Genomic DNA, 7,207 nt, shown 5'->3' on the forward strand with positions numbered 1-7,207 from the left:
GAAGCTGGTTTATAGGTCAGGGTTGTTTTGCAGGTCCTCTGCTCCCTGCTTTGAGAGGAGCCACCGAGAGGTACGAGGGCACGTAGTGACAGGATGAGGGGTAACGGCTCCAAACTCAAAGAGGGGAGACTTAGATTAGGTATTAGGAAGAGATTTTTCATGCTGGGAGGGCTGGAGCCCCTCTGCTGTGGGGCCCGGCTGAGTTGGGGGGTTCAGCCCGGAGAAGAGAAGGCTCTGGGGAGACCTTGGAGGCCCTTCCAGTCCCTAAAGGGGCTCCGGGAAAGCTGGGGAGGGACTCTGGATCAGGGAGGGGAGCCGTGGGACGAGGGGGAAGGGTTTTAAGATGAGAGAGGGGAGATTTAGATTAGAAATCGGGAAGAAATTCTTGGCTGTGAGGGTGGTGAGCCCCTGGCCCAAGTTGCCCAGAGAAGCTGTGGCTGCCCCATCCCTGGAGGGGTTCAAGGCCAGGTTGGCCGGGGCTTGGAGCGACCTGGGCTGGTGGGAGGTGGCCCTGGAGGGTCTTTAAGGTCCCTTCCCAGCCAAGTGGTTCTCTGTGTGCGCTCAGTGTTCCAAATCTCTATGCTGTCACCCCCACGCGTCCTTGGCTGCGTCAAGGGAACGTTGCAGGGAGATCAGGCGCTGCTGGGTGTTGATGTGAGCAGGGAGGAAAGGCCTTTCCCCGAGCCGTGAAGGGGGCAGCGTAAGAAGCCATTTATAAATAATGGCAACTGCTGTCTCCCTGCGGCGACCGTGGGCACGAACTCAGGCTCGTGTTTGGGTGGGAGGTTTCATCCCTCAGGAGCCAGCAGCGTTCACATTAGCCGTGTGCAGGGCGCTGCCACGCTCTGCTATCGCTAACGATCAGCGTAGGCCGTTAGGTTCTGCCTCGCTGTTCTGGCAATTAGCCGTAGGTATCAAATTCAATTTTATTTCTCCTTTTGAGCTGTTTTGTCGTCTTGCAGCGGAGTGGGCGGTTTAGCAGCAGGAGTGGCTGTGTATCTTGTTGTTTAGTGGAAAACGAAACGATTCCTATCTGTACCTTGGACACGAGCGCATCTGGAACGCTGCGGCGCGTAATATAAGTCAGTGTTATTGCATTCTTGTTTTATTTTACTTTGAAAGCTGTCTTCCAGCAGTCAATTAGCGGATCAGACGAGGCAGAGCGCTGGGCGGATGAGGCAGTGAAAAGTGAGATCTTCCTCGCGTCTTGCTGGGAGTTCACGCTGCTGCAGACAAACAGCTTTTGTTTTCTTCTTCTCCCCCCTTTTCCTGCCCCGGTATGTTTTGTAATATTTTTTGGGTTTGCGAATGCACGGAGCAATGGTAGCTGTAATGTAAGGGAGGGCAAGTAAACCTGGCACGGGAATTTCTGATGAGCCAAAACTCCCGCATCTGAAATTCAGAAAAACGTTTCGCTTGGGGAGTTTTTGCTAAAGACACTGAGTTAACGGAGTTAACGGCCCGCGTCGTATCACGGATCCGGCATCCCCGTAGGTGTCGCCCACCTCGGGGCGTTTGAGACAAGGAAAGTCCGGAACGAACTAAGTGAAATCTGGGCATCTGCCCAGGCCCGCAGCTTGCGGCTGGGATCCTTTCGGGGCACTGGCTGCTCTCCTCTATCATTTATTTTAAAAAAAGATGCGTAGAGCTGTAATTCAAGCTTTGCTTAGACAGCAGGTTTCAGATACTTGGCACCCGGGGCCCTGGAGACGGTCAGTTTTGTAGGTATCTTATAAACGGGTCTCAAGGGAGCTGTATTTTTCAGTGTAAATCCGTTTAATAAACGAGCACGTAACTTCCGATGTCCTTGATAAGAATGACTTCGTTAAGGGAACAGAAGGCAGCATCTGAAGTAATTTTTCTCCTGCTAGAAATGTGCCTAAAAGCTCAAGGCTTTAGGAAATTAGTGAAACATCACCCAAAAAAAAAGATCAGTAAGTTCAGGAATTAAGCAAAGAAAAGTTGAAAAAAAAAAAAAACAACCCGTTTTGCTTGCAACGGAAACCGTGAATGTTATGGGCCGGACTGTGGCCGGAGTTTATCGAAAGCGTTTCGGTGACCCCTCACTCAGCAGTGGGCGAAGGGAATCCAGGCTCTGGAGGTGAAGAAAACAAAAAAGAAATGGTTTTAGCTGCTGGATCTGCCGAGGGAAGACCTTGTGTTAGACCAGGAGGGGAGAGGTTTGCTGGTTATCGCTCTGGCCTGTTCGAGGGGTTTGGCGGGGGAGAGCCCTGTAAAGGGGGGGGCTGTGCCGGACATGTCCTTTGCTGCTTTAAAGTCTGAGGGTCTTGTAATTCCTTTTTCCCCGTGACCTCGCTCTTGTGGGAGCTGATTTTTGGCAGTGGGTGGGGGGGTGGGAACCCCAAGACTTGCTAAGGTGGCTCAGCCCGTTGAGGAAGCAGTAATGAAACACCCCTGGAGTGAGCTGGAATCTTCACGGAACTGGGGAAAAAGCTAGAATTGCGGAGAGTTTTGCTTGACCAAGACGGCCCCGAAGGTTAATTCTCTGGAGAAAGTCACTTTTCTCTGAAACGGGGACAGATACTCCCTTTTCTTGCCCGGCGTGTCAGTCCCTGATGCTCTTGTTCAAGATAAAGCTGCGGTTGTGTTGCATCTGCTTATTCCGTAGCTGGAGGCTTTTCTTTGTTGTGTTTTTTTTTTTTTTTTCCGAATCGGTTTTGTTTTTTCTTTCCAGACTTAAGCAGAAAGGCATGTTAAATGCTTTTTATGACTCTCCAGCCATAAGCTGCAGGGATCTGACATTAAACCAAACGGAGACACGGGGGAAGTGGGGGTTTTTAGAAATAATCCCTATAAAAGCAAAGGCTGAGGCATGCGGAGCTTGAGCGCCCGTAAAGTTTCCCCGAGTTTCCAGCCAGTGCCAACTAACCCGGGAGACTTCATCTCGCTGGGTGCCAGCCAAGATCGGAGGAGTTCGGAGCAAGGCGGCAAAGGGAGCGGGAGCCGGGGGCTGCCTGCCTGCGGCTGGCGGGAAGGGAATTTCCACCCAGTTTTGTTTTTATTGACGATAGCGCGAAGGGGCCAGATGAAATTCTCTCTGGGTTGAGGAGGAGGCCGAGTCGTGCTTCGCAAACGCAGCATCCCCGCTTGATTTTAACCTCGCTGGGGCTTCGAGTAGTCTGACATCACCCAGGGGCCAAGCCGTTCCCTCTCTGAACTGCGGCTTCTGCCTTCGGTATCGCTCCTCTCCGTGTCGGATAATCTCCTCCTTCCTGTGTGAATTAGGAGGAGCAGCAGCAGAGGGGCCCCTGGACCATCCCGACTCCAAACAAAACACCGCTGCAAATAACCCTGCTTTCCCTCCCCTCCCCTGTTTTCTCTCCGCTCCTGCGGAACAAATGTTTTCCTCCTGGAGAGAGCCGGGGCAGGCGGTTAACGGTGCGGGAGGAGGTTTGCCCACCAAAACCCATTGCCAGGCTGATTACCTGGGGAAGGTAAGAGCCTTGTTTTGCCAAGCCCCGGGCGCGTTTCGGAGAACATCCTGCCCGGTCTTTCTCAGCTCTTTGTCTAACGAGGCAAAGGTGACAAGATCCAACGCAAAGTTTCGCTCCAGTGGTCTCCCGGCTTCCCTTTAGGGTGCCGTCTGTGAAAACGCCTCGATTCGAGCTGTCCGAGGGCAGGAAGGTGAAAGGGGGAGAGGAATTTTTCAGGTTCTTTGTGGTTCACTCTGGAGCAATTGACGGTAGATGGTCGCTGGCTTGCTGGAGGGAAAGAAAATTCCTGTTGTAGGCAAGGCTGGAGTGGGCACGGATTTATTTTTTTTTAAACTTTTTTTTTTCCCCCTACCTCTTTGTTGAGAAGCGTTCTCTGATGCTGTCGGCTTGCGAACAACGGCTCTGCTCCACCTCGGCGTTGGCTGCGTTTCAGCAGCAGTGGGTGTTATGAAATTCCTGCATTTTTAAGGCTGGTGTGTATATATATATATACACACACACACACACGCTGCTTTCCAGCGAAGGGCTTGGCTGAAGCCGCAAGAACCGTGTTGTCGCTTTGTTGTACTGGAGGGAGTGCTCCTCTCACAAGGCTGGGGCGTCTCTGGGCCGGTTGGGACTTGGGAAGCATTAATTTGAGCAACTGGCTCTCCGCGGAGATCTGCCGCGGGAGGAGAGGATGACATGGCTCCTTCCAGAAGGTTTTTAACATTCCTGGGATTCCTGGAGAGGGGTCTCAGCAAAACAAAACAAACCCCTTCAGATTGTCATCCACGGGAACCGTCCCAGCTCCGAGGCTTAGAGAAAAATCTTGGTGTTAGGTTTGTTTGAAACGCAAAAATCTACTAAAACAATTAACTGCCCTTTGAAAAAGAGAAGTGTAATAAAGGGGAGGCGAATATCCATTGCCTTTGGAAACGTTTCTCTGCTGGGCACCCGAATGTGAAGCCGCCTCAAGGGCGGGTTAGTCGGTGCCTCTGCCTGGGGGGGACAAGGCTGCACGAGCCCCTTCTGAACTGGTGGAAATGGGGAAAACTCAACGGAGCGACTGGAGGGAAAGGGGGGGAGACGGGGGCTGGATGCCACGGGTACCTGGTCTCCTTCATCTTGCCCGTGTTCAGCGTCTGGTGCTCGCTCCCAGAAGTGCCCTTGGGGGCAGATGCCCGAGCTCGGCCTTTAAGAAACCATTACAGCGGCTGCAAAAGCCGGCGTGAGGTTTTTCAGGTGCAAGGACTTTTGGGTTTTGCAGGTACCACCCTGAAAGGGGGAGGGCTGTGCAGAGCCCGAACTCCCTTATCGTATGGCTACAAGAGAGGAACTAAACGGGTCTTGGTTCCTTCAAATATCCCCCAAACCTGAAAATAAACAGACTCCTAAACTTCTGTCATGCAGAGAAGTGAAGTTAGGTATTTTTCCTAGACAAAGGGACTAGGAAAACTGCTGTTATTAAGGTTGGGACTTTGAAACCTGAAGTATTCTTTCACCTCCATATTTAAGGAGATAGCATCTGTGACAGCCTTATAACGAGCCCTGCGCTGATCCACTCTGCCTTTTCTTGTGTCCCCCTTTGTCCCGACTCCGGCGTGTGGGGACGGAGTTGCAAAAGCGCTCCCGACCCTTTGTCGGCGCTGGGTGCTCCCAACTCGCCGGGTGCGTCTGACGCGCTGAGCCATTGTGACGAACTGTTGACACTTCAGTTGAAACCAGTTACGCTGGGCTGTTTTCCTGATCGCTCTGGGTGTTTCTTCGTGAAACTAAAGCCCTCGCCGAGTGCCAGTTTGAAACCTCAAAGGAACAAGTAAATCAAAAGTATTTTTTTTTTTTAGACCGCCGCCATCCCAAACCGCACAGCTGTGGAGCACGTGTGGCTTCCTAAGGGCTCTGAAGGGTATCGAAGCCGGTGCCAAACGCTGCCTCTGACCTGGGTTCTGCCGCTTGAGCACCAGTGGGGGACCCGGTGGGTGACCCAAAACCCGCCGCTGGCAGCTCGAGCGCTGGAGCAGACCCGAGGGTGGGCTGGGAAAATGGAGGGGGGCGGGGAAATGTTTTACTGCAGCTTGGACTTGGGTCTCTTTTGCTTTTATCCTTTGGGTCTTTTTGCTCTTATATTTTTATCCACGATTAGTTTAATAAATGCCTCGTGGGAAGGTCAAAGGGTCTGCCCAGTGTCACTCGAGGGAGAAGCTTTGGATTTGAACTTACGATAATGTTGTAAATCTGCAGCTGCAGTAAGGATTTCTGGCGCTCTGTGTTACAGCCGGCCTTCTTGGTACCCTGGTTGTTCTCTGCTATGGGAGAGCAAACTCGTTAAAATACAAATTATTCTTTTTTTTTTCTTTTTTTTTGCCGAGAAAGGACTCTGGGACACCTGCTTTTTCGCTTCCTCTAAAAAACACACACGGAAATCTTGTGAAAAGCCCCTGTGCCCGGTCTTGTGGGTGGCGTCGTGGGTCTTGAAGGCGCAGAATTTGTACGCAGGCGGCATCGTGGTTTTTCCTGAGTTGTTGTTTGGGTTTTTTTTTGTCCCCCTCACAAGCTTTCTGGCGTGATTTTGGCCTTTGGAGGCTGCCGGATGTAAGGATGGAATTTAGGGAGCCTGAGGTAATATTTTCTGGAGGACTCAATAGTTGCCCCTCTGCTTTCTCAGCCTGTCCTACTCATCCGTCTTTTCTTCTGCCAGGGTCACTGCTGCTCTGCTTCCATTTTCCGCCTGCCCCGGATCTTTGGCCCTCTCTCTTCCCCCTTTGTGCCGGGCTCTCTTTGTAAATCTCCTCTTTTACATCACGTTACTTGGCTCTGCCAAGCTCCACGGTGTGTCCGACTGGCAGCAGATTAGGGTTGTGCTTGGTGATAACATTGTTCCTCGGGGAACCGACGATGGTAGGAGGAGGGTGGGAGAATAGGAAATTGGAGCGGAATGGAAACTGCTGGGGCCTTCGCAAGAGCAGCATAAATCAAAATGAATGGATGTTGCGAACCCGGTGGTTTTTTTTCCTTCATAATTTATAAAGCTGTGGCTTGTTAGCACGAGGTGTGCTGTTGGGATTTGTACCCTACGTAGCAGGTGAGATAATCTCCGATGTGTCAAGGACTAGCTAGACTGACATATCAGAAACGTGAGCTCTGTTTCGAGCAGTGACACAGACTTTTACCAATTTACAGCACGAAAATCCTTTCCGGCCCGTGCCTCAGTTTCCCTTGTGTCTGACGACATCACCTCCCTGCTTCTTACCCATTTGGGGTTGGGTTTTTTTGCGCCCCACTGGGCTGATGTGGTGGATGTGGGGGGCTGGATCGGTCCCCTTGAGATGTGGGTGCTGTGGTTGTAGGTGAGGAGAACGTCTCCTGGTGCCAAGGCGAGGGAGATCCTCCATCGCGGGGTCGCACCCGGGCACTCGGGAGAACCTCCGCTCTCCTCCTGGGGGGGACCCTCACGAAGGGTGGACCCTTGTCACGGGGCGAAGCGATGGGGTTGGGAGCGTCGGGACCAGAGGGTGCCAGTTCCCACAGCGTGGACCAGCAGGAGCGGCCCACGAGGGTGACGGTGGCAGATCGGAGCTAACCCGTTCCAGCCAGAACCGGAGGTGCTCGGAAAGTGGCTTTGGCCTCCATGAGGGCGGCGAGGACTCGAGTTACAGCTCCTGGCTCTCCTGGAAGGACCCGCCTAGGGGAGGACCCAAGGAGGGACGGGCTCCTCGCTGCTCTGGCAAACTTGCCTCCCAGGAGCCAGTGTTTCGGAGCCGTCTGTGATG

Source organism: Chroicocephalus ridibundus, chromosome 29, assembly GCF_963924245.1.
Source record: "Chroicocephalus ridibundus chromosome 29, bChrRid1.1, whole genome shotgun sequence".
In the NCBI taxonomy this organism is placed as follows: Eukaryota; Metazoa; Chordata; class Aves; order Charadriiformes; family Laridae; genus Chroicocephalus; species Chroicocephalus ridibundus.